This window comes from Cryptomeria japonica, chromosome 6 (genome assembly GCF_030272615.1).
Source record: "Cryptomeria japonica chromosome 6, Sugi_1.0, whole genome shotgun sequence".
In the NCBI taxonomy this organism is placed as follows: Eukaryota; Viridiplantae; Streptophyta; class Pinopsida; order Cupressales; family Cupressaceae; genus Cryptomeria; species Cryptomeria japonica.
The window spans coordinates 372,096,013-372,111,988 of NC_081410.1; the positions used below are offsets into that span (position 1 = coordinate 372,096,013).

A 15,976-nucleotide genomic window follows, 5' to 3' on the forward strand; every position below is an offset into this window, starting at 1 on the left:
CCTCTGTGCTAATCCTCCTCTTCCTCCTCTTCCTGCTGCTGTGACTCTGCTTCCCCTTCATCCTCTGCAGCTGTGTGTCCTGCCATATGGAACCCCTCATCACCACTTTCCTGCTCCTCAGTCTCTTCCACTTCCTCCTCCGACTCCTCTGCGCTGTTGACATCTTCGACCTCTATGGATGCGTCCAACTTTCTTCTCTTTTTGGTCGGCTGCACGGTGTCACCTAGTGTGTCCCGATGGGTATAGTAGTACATAGTAGGTTTATTTGGTTCCACCCGTCCGTGCAGTTCGAAGGTTCCCCACATTTCTGGTGGTACTTGTAGGCGTACGGTGTCCAGGAACAAGCTGATGGTATGATGGCACATGTAGAATGTCTTGTGTTCTATTTTGAGAAAGTGATAAACGCACGCTTCACCCCCCTGCCGTCAGTTCAGGCACTCTTCCACTGTTCCTCTGTGAGATCGTCCCTGCACACCAAATCCATCAACCATTTCTTCTTTTCCTTGGTGAATTTTTTGGTTGGTTTGGCCGCGGATGCCCCCTTCTCGGGTATACCAAATACCCTCCTGAAGTCCTCTTGTTTAAAAGAAACTCGCACCATGGACCCCTGGAACTGAATGATGGAAGCTCGTTCCTGCGGGTTGTATCCGGACACCATGGTCCGCAGAACTGGCTCAAAATCCTTGATGCTGAATGTGGGCATTTGGATGGCGTGGTCTACCTGGGCCTTCCTAAGAGAATCCTTTATTACATGGTCCGAAGGGGTTTCTTCCCACTTGGTATGACATTCACCGGTAACGCTCTCAAATGCTACATTCTTTGCCGTGATTCCCTCTGAATCCTTTTGAACCTTTGGCCTAGTTCTGACCTTCTTGCTGTTGTTGGCCGGCTCTGTGGCAGTCATGGCTGTACTGTAAATGCTTTGCTCTGTTTTCTTGCCTTTATCCCGTCCTCGGTCGTTATTATAATTGTTCGACAGTGTGGCTCGCCAATTGGTACGAACCATTACATCAATTGCCACTTCTCCAATGTATTGACGGGCTTTTAAACCTTCCTTCCCCGTCCGTACGACTTGCCTGATGCACGCCAATTCTTTATTCAGCCCCGTATGGATGGCAAGGAACTCCTCCTGTAGCACAGCTGTACGGTACACCGTACGGATCACACTGTCCTTTGTTTTCAATGCCGTACGTTGACAGTACAGTACTTGATTTCCTTCGTACAATGTTTTTTCCTTTGCCGTTCGTACCTGTCTTGCCCGTACGGTCGTGCAGGTACTGAATATCTTTGTCGTACGACCCCTTCTCCTCGTACGACTTCTCAGTTTCATGTTCTGCCTGTTGTACGACACCTCCCTTCCGTACGGGTGTTCCTGATGTCGTACTAACCTGCCGTACGGATGCACCTCTAGGTACGTTCGTGTGGGTCGTATGATCTGATAGTACGACGATGATCGTACGGCCGCTCCGTATGCTTCACCTGCTATGCCGTACGGTTTACTTGCCACGCCGGACGACTTACCTGTCACGCTGTACGGTTTACCTCGTCCGGTCCTGGTGGTTCTAATCCGTACGCCGTACGAATTCTCCTTTGCTGCACCTGCTTCCTGTTTCTTGCCCCTTCTGCTGTTACTCGTCCAATCTTTCCTGTGTGTTGTGTAAAAGTGACCCTCTGGGGAGTTTTTATAATCATTCGCTCTTTTCAGGGTTAGGGTTAGGCTCAAATACTTTATTAATTTTTTACAAAATAATTGCCTTTTTACCAATCGTATTTTTTCCTTGCTTATTTCCCTTATTTTTGCCTGGCATTTTAATTTTTTATTACTTGCTGACCCTGACCTTTTCCTCCTCTCCATATATTTCCCTTCCCTAACTTTTAATACCCCCAACAATTGTTTTATTTCTTTTATTTGACAATGCTTTTTAAATGTAATTCCCCATACCTTCAGTTTACCAAGGTATCGCTTGGTTAGGTTGTGTAGTTTAAATGATCTTTTGGGGTCCACTGGCGAGTTTATTGTGTCTACCACCGTTGTTGAATGATCTTTCTGCCGCCTTCGTTTTCTCTTTGTTGGTCAGGTGCTATACTTCTTCTTCGCCTTTCCCTTGTTACACGTCCTGTTTTCCTTCCATTTTTTGTTTGGTTCCTGGTCGGTGTCCTCATCCCCACTGTTGTTCCTCTTCATTCCTGAAGTATCGTTCTGAGTCTTCATTTTTATCTCCGAATCGTGCAACCACATACAAACATGCGGAAGTTGTTTGCCCTCTCAGGTAAACGGTTAAATGCAGAACGTAAATGCACAGAACATAATGGAAATATATTAAATAACCAGCCTCTATATTAATTCCACAGTCCATGTACAATAAGTGATTATAACATTACATCTGACACGACTAACATGATCATACTTCAAAGAAAAGGTACACAATATATAATACCCGAAGGGGTGCGACACAACCATCGCAACTCCAACTACCTACCCGTCGGCTAACTAACTGACCGCCGTAACTCATTATTACCGACGACGACATAAACATAATATAACAACATAACATAATGATTATTCCCGACAACATCATCCCCCCCAAGAAAAGAAGTCGACTCCGATGACTTAATACAAAATAGAGATGAACGGCAGGAACTACTGACGCCAGTCGGGCCCGGATCTTATACACTTGTTGCGTCCTCGCCTGAAAACCCTTTTCTGCTACCATCCGATGCTCAAGTGCGGAATTCACCAATATTGCTTTCTTTGCCATCACAGTCCTCCTGTGGCTAACCCAAACTTGTCTGCAAAACACGTTTTTCAGTCTCAGCTTCCACCAATTGCTACTCAATTGATACTGTCTCCCTAGCCAATTTGTCCTCGATAGCCACCCGTGCTGCTCTCCCGGCATCCAACTCCTGGGTACGCTGAACTAAGTCTCACGCGACTATTGCCTCCAACCTGGTGGTCAGCTCCTCCCGAGCCCTCTGTGCATCCACCAAGGCAACCTCACGTCCAGCCGAGACATACTCCGAGTTCCTCAAAGCGTACCAGTCATGCCTGGAGGTGGCCACAATCCGCTGGCACAAATGCTAGGAGACACCTCAAATCCTCCATCACACTCCCCAAAGGCTAAAAACTGAACTGAATAAGTCCCTAGTGTCATACAACTGCGCGGACCTGCAATGCCTTCCCTCAAACTCTGTTTGTTCCCAACCTCCAAATCCGTCTCCCTCTACGGCTTATGGCTTCCCCGCCAATGCTTAGCTGCAGGCTTCTTTCTCACAATACGGACAACCACAACACTTCCCGTTGTCTTCTGTAGCTCAAAATAAACTGGGGGTCTAGGGGCAACGCCCCCAGCGGGGTCGAGGGGCAGCGCCCCTTGCGGTGTCTGGGGCAACGCCCCAGCGGGGTCGAGGGGCAGCGCCCCTCGCGGGGTCCTGGGGCAGCGCCCCAAGTGCGCTCCCTGTCGCAGTACAAGGCGGGGTCGGGGGGCAGCGCCCCTGCCGCCAACACCAATTTACAACCCTCAGAACCATACGAAAGTCCATGGCACACAACATTTCAGTGATATTTTAAGATGCCAAAAACCCTTCTTTTCCACTCTGAATTTCCACTATCCTGGCTTCAAACTCCAGTGAATCATTTTAAATCTGGTCGTTGTCGTTTTTTTTTTTTTTTTTTGGCACTTAATGTCCCCGATGGCACCCCGGCCATACAACCTCCCTGTACGGTCAACAACAGCACTGGCACCTCCAATCGTGCGGCTGCTTGGTCTACCTGTGGCGGTCGTTTTGCCCTTACGTGGCTATGTGGATTGTGCGGGCTTGGTCTCTTTTTTTTTCTTTTTCCTTTTGCGGCTGCTGCGCGTTGGTGTGGGTGTTGATCGGGCCGTGTGGTGCGTGGTCAGGCCGTGCGGTGCGTCTTCCTCCTCCTTTATCCCTTGCTGTGCGGCGGTGTTCGATGTTGTGCGGTGGTCGGGCTGTGCGGTGTGCGGTGGTGGGTTCATGTCTCGGCAACAACCTTCGGTGGCGCCCACCGGACGGTGTGACCGCCGCACGGTGGTGTCACCGTTGGTGATTCCACCGCACGATGGTGTCACCTTGGTCCCACCGTACGGTGGCCATTTTCCCTTTTTCTTTCTTTCTTTTTTTTTGACCGTACGGTCGCTGTCGTACGACCGTGCGATTTTTTTCAATTTTTTTAATAAATTTTTGATCGTACGGTCACCTGTCATACGACCGTACATTTCTTTCTTTCTTTCTTCCAACCGTACGGTCATCTGCCGTACGGCCCCGTACGGTGGTGTTTTTTTTCACTTTTTTTTTTTTTTTAAATTTTTAATTTTTTTTAAAAAGTTGTCTAGAGAGTCTTCGGCTTGAGTCCCTGTCTCTGGGATCGCCCTTCATCCTTCTCGGTTTGCCTCGCCCGAGAGTCTCCCGTTTTGGTCCTGTCCCTGGCGAGTCGCCTGCCCGACCTCTCGAGTCCCCTTCCATCCTCTCGGGTCCCCCTCCGGGCTCTCGGGTGTCTGTCCGGCCTCTCGGGTCCCCTGCGCGCTTCGCGTGGTAGGGTTTCAATTTGTAACCGTTGGTGGCCAGTCTATTTTCAATGGCCATCGGAAGACCTGGAACCACAAATTCTACAGGGACCACGACCTCCTTCCCGTACATAAGAAGAAGAAGAATAATAAAGATTTTGAAGACTGCGGTCTTCCACACAGGGTTCCAATTGTTCCCAACACTCTTCGGATTATCTACGTCGCCAAGGTTTGGGGCGTCTCCCTTCCAATATTCTTTGTATTCCGGCAAGTACACCTCTGTTGGTTGCTCTGGTTCCTCTACTTCGAGCCTGTAGCTTTGGAACATTTCATAATCCTCCATTTGCCAGTGGAAGAGCCCGTGAAGTGAGCATACCTCATCTTCAGAACATCCCTCCAATTCGAGCACCCCTTCATTGTTCGGCTCCATCGCGTTCTTGGCCTTGCTTTCATTGGGACCCCCTTCCCCTTTATTAGAGTCCTCTAAGTCTGAGTCGGAAGAGGCGAGCTCTTCGCCAACATCTTGGGTGTGTAGGTCAATGGTATATTTCCGTCCTCCCTTCTCCATGGAAAGTGTATTTTTCTTCCAGTTGTGGTTTACCCTCGCGTTGATCAACCATGCTCTCCCCAGGATGGCGTCATAGCCTTTCTTCTTCGAGGGAATAACCACGAAATCTAACAAGAATGGTTGCGTACCAATTGTCACTTGCTGGGCCATCAACAGGCCGAGTGGCTTAATGTCGTGTTGGTCCGCTCCCACCAGGTTGAATGTGGGTGGCCACAGGGTGGGCTTCCCCAGCCGCTTCCATGTTTCTTCTGGTAGTACATTCACCCCAGATCCCCCGTCCACAATGGTGTCCTTCAGAATGGTCCCACGGATACCCATTTCTACCATAGCTGGGTGTCTACCACTGCTCAAGGCTAGTAACATCGGGTCAGTCGAAGGGCTGACAGAAACCTCCACCTGTGGTGTACTCTTCGAAGGGGTGGCGGGAACCCCTACCTGTGGTGCACTCGACGATGCGGTGGCGGGAACTCGTACCTGTGGTGCACTCGACGATGCGGTGGCCGGAACTCGTACCTGTGGTGCACTCGACGCTGCGATGCTTTGCACATTGGTGAGGATGGCAGTCCTCAATTGTGGCATAGAGTCTAGAAGGTCTTTTACCTTTATCGGCACCTCCATCTGCAAGATTTGCCCAATGATGTTATTTTTCGCTTTCGTACGGGATGATGTACTCGCCACCTCGTTGTCCCGTCGTTCGGTCGTCATCTCACGTTCAATATTGGCCTTTGCCTCCCGTAATCTCTCCTTCTCCGTACGGGGGTCAGGATAAGTGGCTTTTTTCGTCTGGGCGCGAGTGATCGCCAGTACTTCTTTCTCACCAGTCTTCTCAGCCTTCTCAATGTTGAGGAGATTAACCCCTGCCTGCGGGCAATTTGCGTCCTCATGGTCGCCTGGCCGACACCAACGGCAGAGGTGTTGAGGGGTGGCTTCCTTCGTGCAATCACGGGCGAAGTGCCCCCACTGATTACAGGCCCTACATTGGATAATTGGCCGGCCCTTGGCATCGTACTGGATCCGGTTTTTGCTGTTGTTATTGTTATTATTTCTTCCGCTGCCGCCGCGTCTATTATCTCGGTATCCTCCAGATGATGCCGTTGTGTTAGTCTGCTGGCCCGTACCCGCTGGTGCGGATGTTGTGGCCTGCTCTGTGAACAACACCTGGTTCGTGCTTCGGGTTTTCATATTGTATGGGCACTCCTTGGTGGAGTGTCCCATCATTTGGCAAATCTCACAGAATGCCTTCTTCGGGCAAGTACCCTTTGTGTGTCCGTCACTCCTGTAGTCTATACACCACACTTCATTTTCTTCCGTCTTACTTGTACTCCCTTTCATGGCCTTGAATTCTCTCAGCATTCGTTCCATGTCCTTCTGGAGCGCGTGTACCTTTTTACTCGATTCGCTACTGCTACTGCTTTCTTCGTCAGAATCTTCATCATCGTCAGATGAATATTTATTACTTTTCTTCTTCCATGATGTTTTGTATTCGCTTTCTAGATCCATCGCCCTGTTATAGGCGTCGTCATATGACGTCGGGGGTACAATCTTCATTTTTTTCCATAGGGAGGATTTCAATCCTTCCACAAACCATCGTTTTTTTAAGCCCTCAGCTGGCTGGCTTTCCATTTTACCCAAGAATTCTTTCAGCCTCCGACTGTATGCCCGTACTGTCTCCTTAGTACTTGGTACTGTATATCTCTATTACAATTTCGTTGTCATCACGGAGCAACCGAAACTCCTCCGTGAATTCCTTCTGTAGGGTAGCCCATTTGGCCACTTTTTGCTTATCTACATCGGAGTACCAATCTATGGCGACTCCACGTAACGTGGCTGGAAACTGCTGTACCCAGTCATCCTGGTCTGTTACTCCGTTGGCAGACCAAATGGTTTCACATGTACGGCAGTGCCGTAAGGGGTCTTCCTTGCCGTCCGCTGTGAACTTTGGTAATTTTTGTTTGCTCGCCATCCCTGGTCGTCTTCCTGGAGGTAGTTGTGTCTGTGTCTGTGGCCCTGCGCTGCTACCTCCGGTAGTGTTGGTGGTGTGTCCTGGAGGTACGGTGTTTTGCCTGTCGCGTGTGGCACCTACACCCGTACTGTTGCCCTCCCTTTCGTTCTGACACGCTCCTACTCCTGCTTCCCGTTGGTGATCTTGACTCTGTGGCGTAAGGGATAAGTTCCTAAACTGATCCCGAGTCTCCTCGACTAGATTTCGTCGTAACCTTGTTTCTTCTAGAAATTCTTCGTGGCTCCGCGTCCTACGATGATCTGGTGACGCGTAGAAATTTCCGTCGGCCTCTGCACCTTCCGTGACACCTCCTTGGTTCCCCTCGGGCCCCCCTTCGGTAGGTCGTCCTTCAGCAAGTTGCCTCAGCCTCCGTCTACGTTCTACTTGCTGCTCCAGAATCAAAGCCCTCTGTGCGGCCTCCCACTCGTTCGTTTCCGGTTTTCTATTCTTATCTTTATTCAATAGGTTTGGCATTAATTGTCGCACATTTCCTTAACTCTCAATTCTTAAATCAAAACATGTCTTTATTAATTCATCTGCTGAAGTACAACTCGTGTCAATGACACTTTTATTTGAAAATAAGAAGTTCACGGTTCAATTCCCTCCTGGCCTGGCGCCATCTCTTTCTGTGTCCCGTTGGCTGTTCTCTTCGTAGCGTTGCAGGATTTGTTGTCGTTGCTCTTCCTGGGCAATCTCCTCTAGGTGGGCCTGCTGTGCCAGCGATGCGTGTGCAAGCAGCCGGGGGAGTTGGTTCATTAACCGGTTTACTATCGGGCTAATCTCCAGCGCTGTCCACACGGCACTTGGTGGGATTTTTGCCTCCGCCGCTTCTCGTCGAACATATGTTTGAATGGCTACCTGGAGCAAAATTGAAAATTCTCGCGTTGCCGTGTCTTCTCCTGTGTAAAGTTTTGTCCGCGCGTCATGGGCCTCCGGGTTTACTTCACCAACGGGTAGGCCCATTGTGTCTGTGTGCCATCTGTGTCTTCCGTTCCCGAGTTCGTCTAGGCAACAACGCCAAATGTTTGCCCTCTCGGGTAAACGGTTAAATGCAGAACGTAAATGCACAGAACATAATGGAAATATATTAAATAACCAGCCTCTATATTAATTCCACAGTCCATGTACAATAAGTGATTATAACATTACATCTGACACGACTAACATGATCACACTTCGAAGAAAAGGTACACAATATATAATACCCGAAGGGGTGCGACACAACCGTCGCAACTCCAACTACCTACCCGTCGGCTAACTAACTGACCGTCGTAACTCATTATTACCGACGACAACATAAACATAATATAACAACATAACATAATGATTATTCCCGGCAACAGAAGTCTTCTATAACATTCTTGTGCACAACATGTCCCTACGTACTCTAGGTCCCATATGTTGTCAACTAACAGAGCGGGTCCCACCCCCTAATATCGACTGTCAATGTAGCGACCCCCATACTGTTGGTACCATTTCACGCTCTCTCCGTCGACCTCCGGTGGTCCTGCAAGGTTAGGGATCACCCGGTACAATGAATTGGGTTCGGCCTCTGTGTCGCCTGGCTGGGAGGCGATGACGAGTAGATCCTCTGTTTTCAGCACCATTTTTAAATAGGGACCTAGGGTTGCCCCATACACCTCAAAATCAAGCTCCTCCTCGAGGTCTACCGGTTCCTCCTCTTTATTTGCACTCTCTGCTCTCCTTTGGGCCTCTGCTTCTTCATCAATATCACAAGCCACGTACCCTTCCCGAAGTCCTTCGCATGGGGCCCGCTTCTTCTAGTGCCTTGAAACCCGCACCCAAACAGCCGGGTCCCCAAAATAGGCATTCGAGAGGTGCTTGTGGATCCTCAGGACTGCCACACCTTCCACCCATTTCAGCACCAGCCATTCTTCCATGGCCGTAAAGGGCTTTGCCCACTCTTCATCTCTCCAGAAGGGTTCTCCTTTTATCACCGGGTCTTCTTCGACTTCCTTGTTCTGGCCAATGGTCCAGTGCCCCTTGGTGGCGTATCCCAGCATGTTAATCTCAATGACAGGTTTGCTCTGTTCTTTGTAGATTTTCAGCTTGGAACCATTCACTAGGTCCCTGATTGGATTGTTGTCCAGAGTCGAGAGCTTCACTGCCCCGTTCTTACTGACCTCTTCTGATCTTATAGGGTCCGAGCCAACGGACTTTAAACTTCCTTGGTCGAAGTTCGTTCCGGCTGTTATACTTCAAAACTAACTGCGCCGGCCGGAAGTTGGCCCGCCGTAGGTGTTGGTCATGCCAATGCTTCCGTCGGCATTGCGCCACCTTCGTCGCCCATTGTTCCATCAAGCTTCATTTGTCCAGTTTTATCAGGTCGCCAAGCCTTGCACTCAAGCTCTCTTCGTCACCGAGCCTATTATCCACCGCCACCCGAAGGCTAGGTACGGTGTACTCAGCTGGTACTACTGCCTCCTGCCCATACATGAGCTGGAATGGGGTATACCCGGTAGTGACCTTGTATGTTGTACGGTATGCCCTTAGCACGACTGGTAGTCTTTCGTCCCAGTCTTCCTGCTCCACCCCACATGATTTGTAAATTATTGACACCAACACCTTGTTGGTTGCTTCTGCCTGCCCATTAGCTCGGGGATAGTACGAACTAGAGAGGTTGTGAAATATTTTGAATTCTATGGTCATGGTACGAATTACTTGATTGACAAAGTGCACTCTCCTGTCACTAGTGATATGAAGGGGTATCCCGTACCTTGTGATGATCTGTTCATACAAGAACCGTGCCGTACTCAGAGCCATGTTGTCCGGTAAGGCCCTTGCTTCCGCCCACTTGGTGAGGTATTCCGTAGCTACTACAATATATTTACACCTGTGCATGCTACTTGGCTTCAAAGGTCCCACAAAGTTCAGACCCCACCGTTCGAATAACTCTTGCGGCTATGAAGGGAAGAGAGGCATGAAGTCCCTCTTGAGTGATTTTTTCCGCACTTTGGCAAGTGTCACAGCCAATCACCCACTCTCGAGCGTCGGTGTGTAGAGTTGGCCACCATAGGCAAGCCAAAAGCACTTTCCTAGTAGTTGCATCTGGTCCCATATGTCCGCCTGCTAACCCGTCGTGTGCTTCCTTCAACACACCGGAAATTTCCTCCTCCATAACACATCTCCTCAGGATTTGGTCGGGACCCATTTTATATAGCAGCCCATTGATTAGTTGGAAGGTCTTACTCTTCAGTGCCAGCTTCCTCCGTTCCCCTGGAGGCATCTCCCTTGGAAATGTGGAAGTAGAGAGGTACTGGCTGATCTTTCCATACCAGGTCGGTAGTATTGCAATTTGGAACAAGTGTGCATCTGGAAAGTCCTTGTTCACCCCTTCGGCTGGTTCCTTTGATCTGATCCTTGATAGTTGGTTGGCTATTACATGGGACTTTCCTGGTCGTACGATAATGGTGAATGTAAATTACTGCAGGAGTAGTAGCCATCTACTTACCCTACCTTGGATGATTGGTTTATTTACCAGGTACATTAGTGCCTGATGGTCCACATAAAATGTGAACGGCGTGGCCAACAGGTAGTGCCGGAACTTTTGTACGATGTACAACATCCCTAGTGCCTCCCGCTCTGTTGTGCTATAGTTTCGTTCAGCCTTTGACAAAAGTCGGTTGGTGAATAAAACAGAATGTTCCAGCCCTTGTGTCCCTACCTGCGCGAGGGTAGCACCAATTGCAAAGTTGGAGGCATCGACGTGTACATGAAACTCCTTATTCCAGTCCGGGTATACCAATATTGGTGCACTCACCAGCCGATCTTTCAATTCTTTGAAGGCTTCTTCCTGCTGCATACCCCATACGAACGACTCTCCCTTCCTTGTTAGCTTATCTAAGGGCCAGGAAACTTGCGCAAAGCCTTTGATAAACCTCGGGTAGTAGCTGAGATGGCCTAGGAATGATTTCACCCCTATCACATTTGTTGGGCTCTCCATGTTGACAATCACTCCTAACTTGTTCGGGTCTGTCTTCAGACCTTCCTTACAAACGATGTGGCCCAGGAGCTTCCCTTGCGGTACCATAAACCTGCATTTCCTTGGGTTCAGGGCCAGCCTAGCCTTTCGACACCTCTCCATGAATTCCCCTAGAGCCTTCAAATGGGTGTCCTGAGCGCTACAAATCGACTAGTCATCTAGGAATGCCCTGAAGTTTCCTACGGACATTTTGTCAAAGATGTGTAGAATTATTCTCTGGAAAGTTGCCGGTGCATTACATAGTCCGAAGGGCATGCGATTATAGGCGTACACCCCTTCCTCCACCACAAATGTGGTCTTCAACTTGTCTTCTTCCGCGATACTTATCTGGTTGTACTCGGAGAACCCATTTAGGAATGTGTATATCTCATGCCCGACTACTTCCTCCAAGATGCTGTCAGTGAATGGGATCGGAAATGGATCTTTGATGGTTATCGCGTTTAGGTACCTGAAGTCTACGCATATCCTTATTTGATTAGCTTCCTTCTTAAGAGATATGACTATTGGGGAAACCCAGTCACTGGTTTCTACTTTGAATATGATCCCTGCTTCCAGCATTTTGTTGATCTCCTCATTTACTTTGGTTGCGTAGTTCTTGTTCATCCTGTACGGCCTCCACCGTACCAGTTGGGCCCCTGGTACGAGGGTTATGCGATGTACGCATAGCTCCGACGGTACCCCCTTCAAGTCCTTGTAGGTCCAGGCAAAGACGTCCTTATATTCTAGGAATATCTTGAAAGCTGCTGCCTTTAGTATGGGGTTCCAGTCATCCCCTACGAGTATCACCAGCGGTTCCTCTTCATTGCCGAGATTAACTTTCTTCACATCTCTTGTACTTGATGGGTTTATCTTGTTCAAACTGGTGGGCTGGCGTGTTGTCCATCCGCGCCATTCTCACCTGGTACCTACCGTACTCCGTGGGAAATGACTGTTCTTCAATACCGCCACGTGATTCCCCTATCTCGCATATTTGCAGCATGTGACACTCCGGGCCGAAGACCTCATAGTCCTCCATTTGCCAGTGGAAGAGTCTGGCTAGTGAACTGGTTCCATCTTCAGAACATCCGTCCAGTTCCAATACTCCTTCCTCGTTGGGTTCCTTCCCTCCTCTGTCTCCTTCGGAATCCCACTCCCATCTATTTGAGTCTTCCGAGTCGGAGTCAGATGACGCAAGCTCTTCACTGACGGACTGGTTCCTTAGGTCAATCACATACTTATGGCCTTCACTCTCGATTGAGAGTGTATTCTTCTTCCAGTTATGATTGGCTCTAGCCATGATAAACCACCCCCTTTCTAGGAGGGCGTTGTATGCTTTTCTTTCCAGTGGGATGACTATGAAGTCCAGAATGAATTGTTGTGTCTCGATCACTACCTTTTGTGCCATGAGAGTACCGAGAGGTTTGATACCGTGTTGGTCTGCACCGACGAGATGGAATGTTGGTGGCCAGAGAGTAGGCTTGCCAAGGGTTCTCCATGTTTCGTCTGGTAGTACGTTGACTCCGGACCCGCCATCCACAATGGTGTTTGTGAGCTTTTGTCCCATTATGTCCATCTGCACCACGACTGGTTTCCGTCCAATGCTTACCGTGAGCAGCATAGGGTCTATAGCGTCCGTACCAGGTTCCTTTACCGGAGTCGTACTAGGTGGTTCTGTCATCGTTTGGTGTTCGTGGCCGACGGTGGTGTCACCGACTGCATTTGTAAGGGCCATCCTCAAATGTGGCATGGTTTGTAGAAGGTCGGATACCCGTATGGGTATTGTGGTCTGTAACATCTACTTAATGATAGTTTTCTCCGGTCCTGACCGAAGTGGTGTACTGGCAGCCAGGTGCAAGGCTCTCCGCTCTTCTGCCATCGCCCACTCGATATCCGCCCTGGCTTCCTGGAGTCTTTCCTTCTCCGTGCGAGGGTCAGGATACATGGCTTTTTTGTTTTGCAATCTTGTGATTGCCAATACGCCTTCCCTCGGTCCTTCCACCTCCAGCATATTCACCCCTTTTTGCCTTGGATAGTCTATGTCCTCATGATTCCTTGGACCGCACCATTTGCACAACAAATTTCCTGCATCACCCCGGTTTTGACATTCCCGCGCAAAGTGACCCCATATCATGGGTCCTCCCTTCGCGTCGTATTGAATTCTACTCCTTGGCGTGTTATTATTGGACCTGTTGTTACCCCGCCGATTGTTTCTGTACCCTCCAAGAGAGGCGTCAGAGTTTGCTGCCGGCTTCGGAGGTGTCGTTGGCAGTGTGACTTGGTCGGGTTGGGTGTAGAGCACTTGTGTGCTCCGTGCTTTCAAGTTGTACGGGCATTCCTTAATGGAATGTCCCATTACTTGGCAGATGTCACAAAAAGCTTTGCGGGGACAACTCCCCTTAGTGTGTCCTTCCGTCTTGTAGTCGGTGCACCATAGCTCCTTCCCTTCCCTGCCACCTTCTTTGTTAACCTTTAGTTCTTTCATCATCCTCATCATATCCTTTCAGAGTGCTTGCACGGTTTTGGACTCCCCATCACTGTCTTCACCCAGACTTTCACCATGGCTCACCCAGCGCTTCCCTCGGGATGTCTTATTTTCGCTTTCGATATCCATCGCACGGTTGTATGCTTCATCATAGGAGGGCGGGGGGACCACCTTCATCTTCCGTCTGAAGGATGGCACCAATCCTTCAACAAACCATCTCTTCTTAAGGCCATCAGTCGGCTGGTTCTCCATTTTGTTGAGCAGTTCCCTTAGCCTTCTACTATATGCCCACACGCTTTCACTTTTTCCTTGCTTGGTATTGTAAATCTCTGCCAGAATTTCATTGTCGTCCCGTAGGAGTTTAAACTCCTCTTTGAAAGCCTTCTTCAGACTGTCCCAGGATGTTTTATACTGGGCATCCAGGTTTGTATACCAGTCAATGGCTATTCCTCGTAGAGTGGCTAGAAATGCCTTCAACCAGTAATCCGGGTCATCTTGGCCATTTACCTCCCAAATGGTCGCGCATGTCTTACAATGTTGTACGGGTTCCTCTGACCCATCACCCAATGAATTTTGGAAGCTTTTGTTTCTCCGGGGTGTGTGCCATTGTTCTTGCCTGGAGGGTTTTATGTAGCGCTTGGAAGTGACTATATGCTGGAAAGGTATTATGTGTCCAGGAGGTACTATACGCTCCTGGTCTGGTTGGACCCCTGTCCGCAGGGCTTTGGTCACCCTTGCTCCTATAGTGCCTCCTTCTCGGGGTTTCTGGGTTTGACCCTCCTATTTTGATGCCCTCTGACAAGGACAAATTCCTGATGCCAGATACTATTGCTTCAAAAATCATGGTGACCTCTTCATGCTGGTCTCGTATCGCCTCCTCTCCTTGTTCAGAATATTCTGATGGGTTGCTCTGCGACTCGGCTCCGAAGTCCTCTTCACTTGACGTCGAGTGTGGGGCCTGGTCAATGAGATCTTCCCCCACTACATCTAGAAGTGGCAGGTTCCTGGTGACCTCGGCCAATTCCTTCCACGTACACGGCCTCTGTCTCTTCTGACTACGACTCCGACTCACACTCCGACTTCTGCTGCGTTTCTCCAGGCTCTTCGAGTTAGCAACCTCCCTTAGCCGTCGTCTTCGTTCGACCTGTTCTTTTATGCAGAGAGATTTCTATACAGTTCCCTCGTCTACTCCTTCGGTGGCAGTGGTACGTTTGTCCTTGTTTGGCCGTAGGGGCATCAAGTGCCAGAGGTACGGCGTCGACTCGCCTCCCTCTCCTCTTCCTCCCTACGGCTCTGCTCCTCGTACCTTTGGGGTACTTGTTGCCGACGGAGTTCTCGTGCAGTTTCTTCCCTTCGGTCTTGAAGTGCAATCAGATTTTTGGCAAGTAACCGTGGAATACTTCCGAGCAGGTCAAAGACGGGAGTGCTGACGGTGAGTTCACCACGTACCGTGCCTTTCGAGACGGCTCTCTCTCGAGCCTCTCTCTGCACGTACTGCGTGACCGACACATCCCACAACTCTACCAAGTCTACCGTCAACTGATCCTCTCGGGTCTCATCCGTGGTACTTTCTTCGTGTGTGTCGCTGTCCACGACAATTAATTGCTGGTTGAATGGTCAGCCCATCAATTCCTTCCGCCTGCTGCCATAATTATCTCCAGGTTTGTTTAGGCAACGACGCCAAAATGTTTAGCCCTTGATGTGAGGTTAGTACAATTCACAGATAACACAGTATTTCCCACACGTACCAATTATTCATGTAACAAAACAGTCATATATCACAAGTAACAATTAGACTAGAAGAGTTATATCTTTATTGTATTGTCCAGAATATATCGATACATAATCTCCCCAGCCGAGGTTCCATCCAAACAATATATAGATTCGACGGTGGCCCAAGTTGGCAACCGTCACCAACTCCCAACTACTCGACGGGAACCTCTCGGCGACGCCACATAACCATAAACACAACATAAACACAATTATAATTATTATTCTTACCAACATTAGTTATTTACCCCTAACAACAGCTCTCCGTGATCACTGTTTTGATCCTGTGTGCTGCATCATCTTCACCACCTGGCTCGATCGCGATCATATCTTCAATTTGCGCTTTAGGTTTGCCACCTTAGCTTTTTGCTTGCAATAGCATCAACCTGCGAACAATTGATTTAGTTTGAATCAATCACCTCGAAAAATTGGAGTGATTTTAACAAATATTAAATGTTGTCAAGACAACGTCAGGCTTCGTTTCGGCGAATAAGAGGGGAAAACGAAAGATGTTTGGTTTTAAAACAATTCAAACCTCCCTTAATTTCATTTTTGACTTAAAATCACAATACTTAAAGGGAAAAGTTAGGCATTTAGAAGCAAAAGTGCCGAAAAGTACCCTTTTTTAAAAATTTCACATTTTGCC

General features: G+C 49.0%; 1 protein-coding gene across 5 annotated transcripts in view; it reads left to right on the top strand.

Annotated features, from left to right (window-relative positions):
• The window catches only part of LOC131072219 (ribonuclease E/G-like protein, chloroplastic), a 305,133-nt gene that overhangs the window by 162,952 nt on the left and 126,205 nt on the right, over nt 1–15,976 (top strand). The gene's annotated exons all lie outside the window — the stretch shown is intronic.